Source organism: Stegostoma tigrinum, unplaced genomic scaffold (genome assembly GCF_030684315.1).
Source record: "Stegostoma tigrinum isolate sSteTig4 unplaced genomic scaffold, sSteTig4.hap1 scaffold_186, whole genome shotgun sequence".
NCBI classification, from domain to species: Eukaryota; Metazoa; Chordata; class Chondrichthyes; order Orectolobiformes; family Stegostomatidae; genus Stegostoma; species Stegostoma tigrinum.
Genome location: NW_026728126.1, coordinates 510623 through 523826, shown reverse-complemented (window position 1 = coordinate 523826; position 13204 = coordinate 510623). Strand labels below are relative to the sequence as shown.

The following is a 13204-nucleotide window of genomic DNA, read 5'->3' as shown; positions in this document are numbered from 1 at the left end:
GCAGATAGGAATAAAATGCTTCAGAGATAGTAGGAACTGCAGTAGGAACTTCCACTATAACCCACCTAACCCACACATACCTGGACACTCTTAGCAACTTAGCATGGCCAAGCCATCTAACCTGCACATCTTTGGACTGTGGGAGGAAACTGGAGCACCCAGAGGAAACCCATGCAGACATATACAGAATGTGCAAACTCCACACAGACAGTCACCTGAGGTTGGAATTGAACCTGGGTCCCTGGAGCTGTGAGGCAGCAGTGCTAACCATTGATCCGCCATGCCATATTAGTAGCGATGGCAAACAGATAGCACCTGACTACCTTTTCTTACAACCTCCTGATTCCCTGGCCAGAAAACCTCTCCCACGACCCCAATTTGTTCATGACTCACTAATAGCATTGGATTAATTGCAGTACCAGCATCAGCCACCCTTCCTGGTGGCACCACCTGCAATGGCGAGACACTAGTCTCTGTTTGGCCAGCATCTCTCAGTGAGTGGGGTTTTAGCCACAGACTGCCCCCGAATGGTAAGTGCTCGGTTGGCACTTCATTCACTGGAACTTTCCTGACACGGTAACCTGGGGTTTCTGTCAGTTCTCCAAGTGCTCGGTATAATCCCTGTCATCTGATTCACATTCTGATGGAAGTATGCGTAATGCTGCTTGGATGCTAATGGTATATGTTTTGACCTCAGTATTCCAGTTACAATCCTCTCTTCATCCAGTGCAGTGAGGATAGAGATATCACCAACGACTTACAGGTTAGATGCAAGTGGATTTCCGCTGACTCTTGTAAAAGTGTTTAGTGGTTTTCAGAGCTGTTTAAGCCAGCTGAAATCTCTCAGGAATGGGGAAGCATTCCCTGACTGTGAGGATACTGCACAAGTCAACAACAGGGCTACAGTCGTGGCTATCCCCTCAGACAAGCATGACTGAGAGAATGGACAGAAATCACACAGAGCAGGACAGGTGACTGGAATAAGGTGAATGATGAAGGAGACAACGATTCTCAGTGGGATACCTGAATCTCCAGAGTCTGAATGGAGCCATTTTTCCCGTCGTGAAGAACTGTGCGTGAGCTTTCACCTTAGTACAGACATCCTCACTGGAATTGATCACTTCTGAAACTGTAACTACAACCTCCAAGCAGGGTCACAAGGTCATGGCCAGAGGATGGGAAGATTCCAGGCTGGCCCAAAGATTACTTGCAAAATTTTCCAGCTTGTCATTTTTCCTGTTCCCATAAGGACCTGTAATGGGAATCAAAATTACATGAAAATCAAGTACATTTCAGTTTTCCTTGTCAGAGAGCAGCAGGATACTGAACAGAAGACTTTGTAATAATTCTTCAATATTCTGCCCTGCCATCCTCATTTGAACAACTTGAAGTAACGAGGAGGTGACAAGAGCCTTTGTTTGATGACGTGGTCCATATGGGAGTGTGTATTATACACTCAGAGGGGCTGCATAAAGTACCACAGGAAATGTAATGGTGCAGACCACTGGAGTAGTTCAATGTTGCTTCTGCTGCCTGGAGCACTCTGGGGCAGTCCTGCAGTACAGAGAAGGGCCGGTGTCGTCATGATTCTTGATAGTCTCCAACCTTGGCATCATGAGGGTACGCTGTCGCTGCCAGTGATCGGGCACCAGCTGAGAAAGAGGAGGAGTTGGAAGCAGTGACGAGGTAACCATTGCAGCTTTTTTGTTGCCAGACTTTCTGTGATCCACTCGACCAACTGTAATACAGGTAAATGTAAGCTCAAATTCCACTAACAAGGCTGAACCTTCCCTCTCCTTGGCTGTTGACTACCACTGCACCACTTGTCTACAAACAACAGTAAATGCCATCACAATATCGATATTTCAAAACAATAATGTTGAACAATCTATGCCATAATGCATGCAAATATCAACTGCCCTCATTTATTTCCTTCATACCAGTATTACAGGTGCCTTTTTCTTGCTTAATGCTCCCACAGAGTGCGATCCCTGTGACTGTGGCACTGCAGGTGAAAGCTGATGATTTTTATTGTGTTTATCCTGAGTAACTCTAGCTCCAGAAGGGCCCACCCACGACTGTACCACAACAGCTTCTGCTTTTTCTGGAGCAGAGATACCAATCATGACTCAATCTGTAACTGTTCCCATCAGGTTGGCCACAACTCAGTGCTGGAGTGGATGGGTTCCAAACACTGCGCCAGATTGAAGCCAGAGTCTTTCCTGCTCCGTGACATTAATGGCAGGCTTTCTAACCTGCCAATGCACCAATCCTTCTTCTGTCGGCCACCCCATCCCCATTGCAGTTCTCATCTGAATCCCCTGTAGCTGAAATGGAGTGTGACTTCATCCTCTGGTGAACTGGCACCAATTCCTTGAGACCTCACTGCAGGTCACTCATGCTCAGTGTACGAAATGAGGAATAACTGGTTGAGGAAAGAAATTCCAGTGTTAGTACCTTGGCAGCTCACAGCAATGCCACCTGTGAGCTAACTACAACTGGAAATGTTCAGGAATGAGTTAGTGTAAGACTGTAGATAGCTCTGAAAACTAGGAGACTGGAGGGGATTACAGAGATTAGGGGAGGGATTCAAGACCGTGGAGGGATTTGAAACCGAAACTAGAGTTTATTAATTAATATTAAAATTGAGGATTTGCTGAACTTGGAATTGATGCAGGTCAAGGGGCACAGGATGTGCTATGAACGGTTAACATAAACAGCAGAAGACCCTGATTTTATCGAGAATAGAAAGCGGGAGGTGCGCAGGGTGCATTGGAATAATTAAGTGCAAAGGGACCAATAGCAAGAAAGTCTGTTTCAGCAACAAATAAACTGGGATTGGAACAAAGTAAGATGTTACAACAGCATTCGTTTGATCGTTCTTTGTGAAAGGGGTGGGGAGCGGTTGTGAGGAAAGAAGGGGTGAGGGCAGGACATTTCCATAATTCTTCTTTCTTTCAATTAGAGTTTCTTTATTTAGTTTTACTGTCTTCTGTCCCTGTAGAGTGCACTGGGTTAATGGCAGGAAATGTACAAGGAGAAGTCCCCTCAGTGACAGCCAACTGTGTGAGAGCTATTAAAAGAGGAATTACTAAATAATGTTTACTAAATCTGGAGAACTATGATTTTGTTTACTAATGAGATTTATCAGCTCTGGTTTCTTTCAGTTGACAGCAAGAGGTTTGTTGATGAATCTCTAACATTCACAGCTTTGACTTTCAACCAACTTTCCACAAGGGGTTGGGGGGGGGGTGGGGTTCGTGAATGGAAGGAGCTGCCAACAGATGTGGTCGAGGCAGATAAAATTGCTGTATTTAAAAGACATTTGGACAGGTACACAATTAGGAAAGGTTTAGACGGATACCAAACACAGGCAAATGGGACCGGTTAAGTTTGGGACACCTGATCAGTACAGATGATTGGGACTGAAGGTCCTCATTCTGTGCTGTATGACTCTATGAATCTATGATTGAAGAGCTAACTAGGTGTGTGCATGAGGGCAATGCATTTGATACAGTCTACTTGGGCATCAGCAAAGCTTTTGACAAGATCCCCCATTTGAAGACTGTTAGAACAGGAAACAGTCCATGGGATCCGAGGACACATGTGCACAGGAAATCATAACTCGTAATTTGATTGAGTTTTTTAAAGTAGTAATCAAGAGCATTGACTAAGGCAGAAAGATGGACGCATACGGGCTTCAGTAAGGCGTTCAAGAAGGTTCCTCACGGTACTCCAAGAGGGAAGTTAAATCACACGGAGCACAGGGAGAGCTAGCCATAGAACATAGAACATTACAGCACAGTACAGGCCCTTCGGCCCTCGATCTTGTGCCGACCTGTCATGCCGATCTCAAGCCCATCTAACCTGCACTATTCCATGTACGCCCATATGCTTATCCAATGGCGACTTAAATATACCTAAAGTTGGCAAATCTACGACCGTTGCAGGCAAAGCGTTCCATTCCCTTACTACTCTCTGAGTAAACAAACTACCTCTGACATCTGTCCTATATCTTTCACCCCTCAATTTAAAGCTATACCCCCTCGTGTTCGCCGTCACCATCCGAGGAAAAAGGCTCTCCCTATCCACCCTATCTAACCCTCTGATTATTTTATATGTCTCAATTAAGTCACCTCTCAACCTTCTTCTCTCGAATGAAAACAGCCTCAAGTCCCTCAGCCATTCATTCTAAGACCTTCCCTCTATACCAGGCAACATCCTAGTAAATCTCCTCTGCACCCTTTCCAAAGCTTCCACATCCTTCTTATAATGCGGTGACCAGAACTGCACACAATACTCCAAGTGCGGCCGCACCAGAGTTTTGCACAGCTTCACCATAACCTCTTGGTTCCGGAACTCGATCCCTCTATTAATCAAAGCTAAAACACTGTATGCCTTCTTAACAGCCCTGTCAACCTGGGTGGCAACTTTCAAGGATCTGTGTTCATGGACACCAAGATCTCTCTGCTCATCTATACTACTAAGCATCTTACCATTAGCCCTGTACTTTGCCTTCTGGTTACTCCTACCAAAGTGCATCACCTCACACTTGTCTGCATTAAACTCCATTTGTCACCTCTCAGACCAGCTCTGCAGCTTATCTATGTCCCTCTGCAACCAATCCTTTGTCACTATCCACAACTCCACCTATCTTAGTGTCGTCTGCAAATTTACTAACCCATCCTTCTACGCCCTCATCCAGGTCATTTATAAAAATGACAAACAGCAGTGGACCCAACACCCACCCCTGCGGTACACCACCAGTAACTGGTCTCCAGGATGAAAGTTTCCATTCAACTACCACGCTCTGTCTTCTTTCAGCAAGCTAATTTCCGATCCAAACTGCTATATCTCCCACAATTCCATTCCTCTGCATTTTGTACAATAGTCTGTTATGCGGAACCTTATTGAACGCCTTGCTGAAATCCATATACTCCACATCAACCGGTTTACTCTCATCCACCTGTTTGGTCACCTTCTCAAAGAACTCAATAAGGTTTGTGAAGCACGACCTTCCCTTCACAAAACCGTGCTGACTATCCCGAATCAATTTATTCTTTTCTAGATGATTGTAAATCCTATCCCATATAACCTTTTTCAACACTTTACCGACAACTGAGGTAAGGCTCACTGGCCGATAATTACCAGGGTTGTCTCTACTCCCCTTCTTGAACAGGGGAACCACAATTGCTATCCTCCAGTCATCTGGCACTATTCCTGTAGACAATGATGAGTTAAAGATCAATGCCAAAGGCTCGGCAATCTCCTCCCTGGATTCTCAGAGGATCCGAGGATAAATCCCATCCGGCCCAGGGGACATAGCTATCTTCACCCTCTGTAGGATTTCAAAAACCTCTTCCTTGTGAACCTCAATCCCACTTAGTCCAGTAGCCTGTATGTCTGTATTCTCCTCGACAACATTGTGGTTTTCTAGAGTGAATACTGTTGAAAAATATTCATTTAGCGCTTCCCCTATCTCAACTGACTCCACACACAACTTACCACTACTATCCTTGATTGGGCCTCATCTTACTTTTGTCATTCTCTTATTCCTTAAATACCGAGAGAAAGCCTGAGGGTTTACCCTGATCCTATCCGCCAACAACTTCTCATGTCTCCTCCTGGATCTTCTGAGCTCTCTCTTTCGGTCTTTCCTGGCTACCTTGTAACCCTCAAGCACCCTAACTGAGCCTTCACATCTGAAAGTAACAGAAGCATTCTTCTTCCTCTTGACCAGAGATTTCACTTCCTTCGTAAACCACGGCTCCCGCACCCTACAGCTTCCTCCCTGCCTGACAGGTACATACTTAACTAGGACACACAGGAGCTTTTCCTTGAATAAGCTCCACATTTCTATTGTGCCCATCCACTGCAGTTTCCTTCCCCATCCTATGCTCCCTAAATCTTGCATAATCTCTTCGTAATTGCCTTTCCGCCAGCTATAACTCTTGCACAGTGGTGTACACCTATCCCTTTCCATCACTGAAGTAAACATAACAGAATTGTGATCGCTATCACCAAGGTGATCAACGACTTTGAAATCTAACACCTGGCCAGGATCATCACCCAGTACTGATGTGGTCACTGCACCCCAATTCCATCAGTCACTGCATCCCATTTCACTCAGTCACTGTATCCCGTTTCTCACTGAGGCTGCATTCAATTTCCGTCAATCACTGCATCCCATTTCCGTCAGTCAAGGCATCCCATTTCCCATAGTCACTGCATCCCATTTCACTCAGTCACTGCATCTCCTTCACCATAGTCACTGCATTCCATTTCCATCAGTCACTGTTTCCCGTATCTCACAGGCGCTGCATTCAATTTCCCACACTCACTGCATCCCATTTCCCATAGTCACAGCATCTCCTTTCCCTCAGTCTCTGCATCGCATTTCACTCAGTCAATGCTTCCCATGTCCCACAGTCACTGCATCCCATTTCTCTCTGTCACTGCATCTCATTTCCCTCAGTCACTGCATCTCATTTCACTCAGGCACTGTATCCCATTTCCCTCACTCACTGGACCCCAAGTCCTCTTGGGCACTGCATCCCCATGAACTCAGTCACTCCTTCCCAGTACCTCAGTCACTGCATCCCATTTCCATCAGGTACTGCATCACATTTCCATCAGACACTACAGCTCATGTCACTCTGTCACTGCATCCCATTTCCCTCAGTCACTGCATCTCCTTCACCACAGTCACTGCATCCCATTTCACGCAGTCACTGCATCACATTTCACTCAGTCACTGCATCGTATTTTACTCAGTCACTGCATCCCATTTCACTCAATCACTGCATCTCCTTCACCACAGTCACTGCGTCCAATTTCCATCAGTCACTGTTTCCCGTATCTCACAGACGCTGCATTCAATTTCACACCCTCACAGCATCCCATTTCCCATCGTCACAGCATCACCTTTCCCTCAGTCTTTGCATTGCAATTCACTCAGTGATTGCATCCCATTTCACTCAGTCACTGCATCCCATTTCCGTCAGTCACTGCATTCCATTTCACTCAGCCACTGCATCCCATTTCACTCAGCCACTGCATCCCATTTCACTCAGCCACTGCATCCCATTTCACTCGGTGACTGCATCACAGTTTTCTCAGTGACTGAATCACAGTACACTCAGTGAGTGCATCATATTTCACTCAGTGATGGAATCACATTTCACTCAGTGACTGAATCACATTTCACTGAGTCACTGTGTCCCATTTCACGCAGTCACTGCATCCCATTTCACGCAGTAACTGCATCGCATTTCATGCAGTGACTGCATCGCAATTCACGCAGTCACTGCATCACATTTCACTCAGTCACTGCATCCCATTTCACTCCATCACTGCATCTCCTTCACCACAGTCACAGCATCCCATTTCCATCAGTCACTGGTTCCCGTATCTCACAGACGCTGCATTCAATTTCCGACACTCAATGTATCCCATTTCCCATAGACACAGCATCTCCTTTCCCACAGTCTCCGCATCTCATTTCAATCAGTAATTGCATCCTACTTCCCAAAAATAGTGCATCCCATTTTGCTCAGTGACTGCATCTCATTTCACTCGGTCACTGCATCCCATTTCCTTCAGTCACTGCATCCAATTTCCCTCAGTCACTGCATCTCATTTCCGTCAGTTACTGCAGACCATTTCCATCAAACAATGCATCTCATTACACTCAGTGACTGCAGCTCATGTCACTCTGTCACTGCATCCAATTTCCATCAGTCAGTTCATCTCATTTCACTCATTCACTGCATCCCATTTCACTCAGTCGCTGCATCCCCTTCACCACAGTCACTGCATCCCATTTCCATCAGTCACTGTTTCCAGTATCTCACAGACAGTGCAATCAATGCTTCTCATTTCACTCAGTGACTGCAGCTCATGTCACTCTGTCACTGCATCCAATTTCCATCAGTCAGTGCATCTCATTTCACTCATTCACTGCATCCCATTTCACTCAGTCACTGCATCACATTTCACTCAGTCACTGCATCACATTTCACTCAGTCACTGCATCCCATTTCACTCAGTCACAGCATCCCATTTCACTCAGTCACAGCATCCCATTTCACTCAGTCACTGCATCCCATTCCACTCAGTCACTGCATCCCATTCCACTCAGTCACTGCATCCGATTTCACTCAGTCAGCGCGTCACATTTCACTCAGGCACTGTATCCCATTTCCCTCACTCACTGCACCCCAAGTCCGCTTGGGCACTGCATCCCCATGAACTCAGTCACTCCTTCCCTGTACCTCAGTCACCGCATCCCATTTCCCTCTGGTACTGCATCACATTTCCATCAGACACTGCAGCTCATGTCACTCTGTCACTGCATCCAATTTCCCTAAGTCACTGCATCTCATTTAACTCATTCACTGCATCAAATTTCCCTCAATCACTGCATCCCATTTCACTCAGTCACTTCATCCCATGTCCCTCAGTCACTGCATCCAATGTCCCTCAGTCACTGCATCCCATTTCACTCAGTCACTGCATCCCATTTCACTCAGTCACTGCATCCCATTTGAAGCAGTCACTGCATCCCATTTCACTCAATCACTGCATCTCCTTCACCACAGTCACTGCATCCCATTCCCCACAGGCACGGCATCCCATTCACTTGAGTCTCAGAATCCCAGTTCACACAGCCACTGCATCCCATTTCACACAGTGACTGCATCCCATTTCACACAGCCACTGCATCCCATTTCACACAGCCACTGCATCCCATTTCACACAGCCACTGCATCCCATTTCACTCAATGCTTCACTTTACACACAGTCAAGGCATCCCTTTCCATCAGTCACTGCATCCCATTTCCTCAGTCACTGCATCTCCTTTCCACAGTCACGGCAATCCCATTTCACTCAGTCACTGCATCCCATTTCACAGAGTCACTGCATCTCCTTTCCATCAGTCACTGCGTCCCATTTCACTCAGTCACTGCGTCCCATTTCCATCAGTCACTGCATCTCATTGCCCTCAGTCACTGCATCCTATTTCACTCAGTAACTGCATCCCATTACCCTCAGTCACTGCATCCCATTTCACTCAGTCACTGCATTCCATTTCACTCAGTCACTGCATTCCATTTCACTCAGTCACTGCATCCCATTACCCTCAGTCACTGTATCCCATTAACTTCAGTCGCAGGATCCCATTTCAAACAAACACTGCATCCCATTTCCGTCAGTCACTGCATACCATTTCCATCAGTCACTGCATCCCAGTTCACTCAGTCTCGGCATCTCATTTCCCTCAGTGACTGCATCCCCTTTCCACAGTCACGGCAATCCCATTTCACTCAGTCACTGCATCCCATTTCACAGAGTCACTGCATCTCCTTTCCATCAGTCACTGCGTCCCATTTCACTCAGTCACTGCGTCCCATTTCCTCAGTCACTGCAACTCCTTTCCACAGTCACGGCAATCCCATTTCACTTCGTCACTGCATCCCGTTTCACTCAATCACTGCATCCCATTTCACAGAGTCACTGCATCTCCTTTCCATCAGTCACTGCGTCCCATTTCACTCAGTCACTGCGTCCCATTTCCATCAGTCACTGCATCCAATTTCCCACTGTCACTGCATCCCATTTCCCAGTCACTGCATCCCATTTCCCTCAGTCACTGCATACCATTGCCCTCAGTCACTGCATCCCATTTCACTCAGTCACTGCATCCCATGACCCTCAGTCACTGCATCCCATTAACTTCAGTCGCAGGATCCAATTTCAAACAGACACTGCATCACATTTCCGTCAGTCACTGCATCCCACTTCCCTCATTCACTGCATGCCATTTACATCAGTCACTGCATCTCATTTCACTCAGACACTGCATCCCATTTCCCTCAGTCACTACATCCCATTTCACTCAGTCACTGCATCCCATTACCCTCAGTCACTGCATCCCATTAACTTCAGTCGCAGGATCCAATTTCAAACAGACACTGCATCCCATTTCCGTCAGACACTGCATGCCATTTCCATCAGTCACTGCATCCCATTTCCCTCAGTCACTGCAACCCATTTCCCTCAGTCACTGCATCCCATTTTATTCCCCACTGGATCTCATTTCACGCAGTCACAGCATCGCATTTCACTCAGTCACAGCATCACATTCCACTCAGTCACTGCATCCCATTTCACTCAGTCATTGCATCCCATTCCACTCAGTCACTGCATCCCATTTCCCTCAGTCACTGCATCCCATTTCCCTCAGTCACTGCATCCCATTTCCCTCAGTCACTGCATCCCATTTCCTCAGTCACTGCATCTCCTTTCCACAGTCACGGCAATTCCATTTCACTCAGTCACTGTGTCCCATTTCACTCAGTCACTGCGTCCCATTTCCATCGGTCACTGCGTCCCATTTCCCACTGTCACTGCATCCCATTTCCCAGTCACTGCATCCCATTTCCCAGTCACTGCATCCCATTTCCCTCAGTCACTGCATCCCATTGCCCTCAGTCACTGCATCCCATTGCCCTCAGTCACTGCATCCCATTGTCCTCAGTCACTGCATCCCAATGTCCTCAGTCACTGCATCCCATTTCACTCAGTCTCTACATCCCATTTCACTCATTCACTGCATCCCATTACCCTCAGTCACTGCATCCCATTAACTTCAGTCGCAGGATCCCATTTCAAACAGGCACTGCATACCATTTCCATCAGTCACTGCATCCCATTTCACTCAGCCACTGCATTCCATTTCACTCAGCCACTGCATCCCATTTCACTCAGCCACTGCATCCCAGTTCACATAGTCACCGCATCCCAGTTCACACAGTCACCACATCCCAGTTCACAAAGTCACCGCATCCCATTTCCGTCAGTCACTGTATCCGATTTCTATCAGTCACCGCGCATTTCACTCATTCACAGCATCTCATTTCACTCATGCACTGCCTCCCATTTCACGCAGTCACTGCATCGCATTTCATTCAGTCACTGCATCCCATTTGACTCAGTCACTGCATCCCATTTCACTCAGTCAGTGCATCCCATTTCACATAGGCACTGTATCCCATTTCCCTAAGACAGTGCATCCCAAGCCCGCTCAGGCACTGCATCCCTATTAACTCAGTCACTCCTTCCCAGTACCTCCGTCACTGTGTCCCATTTCACTCAGTCACTGCGTCCCATTTCCATCAGTCACTGCGTCCCATTTCCATCAGTCACAGCATCCCATTTCACTCAGTCACAGCATCCCATTTCACTCAGTCACTGCATCCCATTCCACTCAGTCACTGCATCCCATTCCACTCAGTCACTGCATCCGATTTCACTCAGTCAGCGCGTCACATTTCACTCAGGCACTGTATCCCATTTCCCTCACTCACTGCACCCCAAGTCCGCTTGGGCACTGCATCCCCATGAACTCAGTCACTCCTTCCCTGTACCTCAGTCACCGCATCCCATTTCCCTCTGGTACTGCATCACATTTCCATCAGACACTGCAGCTCATGTCACTCTGTCACTGCATCCAATTTCCCTAAGTCACTGCATCTCATTTAACTCATTCACTGCATCAAATTTCCCTCAATCACTGCATCCCATTTCACTCAGTCACTTCATCCCATGTCCCTCAGTCACTGCATCCAATGTCCCTCAGTCACTGCATCCCATTTCACTCAGTCACTGCATCCCATTTCACTCAGTCACTGCATCCCATTTCACTCAGTCACTGCATCCCATTTGAAGCAGTCACTGCATCCCATTTCACTCAATCACTGCATCTCCTTCACCACAGTCACTGCATCCCATTCCCCACAGACACGGCATCCCATTCACTTGAGTCTCAGAATCCCAGTTCACACAGCCACTGCATCCCATTTCACACAGTGACTGCATCCCATTTCACACAGCCACTGCATCCCATTTCACACAGCCACTGCATCCCATTTCACTCAATGCTTCACTTTACACACAGTCAAGGCATCCCTTTCCATCAGTCACTGCATCCCATTTCCTCAGTCACTGCATCTCCTTTCCACAGTCACGGCAATCCCATTTCACTCAGTCACTGCATCCCATTTCACAGAGTCACTGCATCTCCTTTCCATCAGTCACTGCGTCCCATTTCACTCAGTCACTGCGTCCCATTTCCATCAGTCACTGCATCCCATTGCCCTCAGTCACTGCATCCTATTTCACTCAGTAACTGCATCCCATTACCCTCAGTCACTGCATCCCATTTCACTCAGTCACTGCATTCCATTTCACTCAGTCACTGCATTCCATTTCACTCAGTCACTGCATCCCATTACCCTCAGTCACTGCATCCCATTACCCTCAGTCACTGTATCCCATTAACTTCAGTCGCAGGATCCCATTTCAAACAAACACTGCATCCCATTTCCGTCAGTCACTGCATACCATTTCCATCAGTCACTGCATCCCAGTTCACTCAGTCTCGGCATCTCATTTCCCTCAGTGACTGCATCCCCTTTCCACAGTCACGGCAATCCCATTTCACTCAGTCACTGCATCCCATTTCACAGAGTCACTGCATCTCCTTTCCATCAGTCACTGCGTCCCATTTCACTCAGTCACTGCGTCCCATTTCCTCAGTCACTGCAACTCCTTTCCACAGTCACGGCAATCCCATTTCACTTAGTCACTGCATCCCGTTTCACTCAATCACTGCATCCCATTTCACAGAGTCACTGCATCTCCTTTCCATCAGTCACTGCGTCCCATTTCACTCAGTCACTGCGTCCCATTTCCATCAGTCACTGCGTCCCATTTCCCACGGTCACTGCATCCCATTTCCCAGTCACTGCATCCCATTTCCCTCAGTCACTGCATCCCATTTCCCTCAGTCACTGCATCCCATTTCACTCAGTCACTGCATCCCATGACCCTCAGTCACTGCATCCCATTAACTTCAGTCGCAGGATCCAATTTCAAACAGACACTGCATCACATTTCCGTCAGTCACTGCATCCCACTTCCCTCATTCACTGCATGCCATTTACATCAGTCACTGCATCTCATTTCACTCAGACACTGCATCCCATTTCCCTCAGTCACTACATCCCATTTCACTCAGTCACTGCATCCCATTACCCTCAGTCACTGCATCCCATTACCCTCAGTCGCAGGATCCAATTTCAAACAGACACTGCATCCCATTTCCGTCAGACACTGCATGCCATTTCCATCAGTCACTGCA

General features: G+C 47.2%; 1 long non-coding RNA gene across 2 annotated transcripts in view; it reads right to left on the bottom strand.

The window, feature by feature from the left end:
- Positions 1–622: 622 nt before the first annotated feature.
- Positions 623–13204, bottom strand: part of LOC132207867 (uncharacterized) — a 519454-nt gene continuing 506872 nt past the window's right edge. For both annotated transcript variants that reach the window (XR_009443926.1, XR_009443928.1), the window contains exon 14: positions 623–1252. This is a non-coding gene — a long non-coding RNA (uncharacterized LOC132207867). The remainder of the gene's footprint in view (positions 1253–13204) is intronic.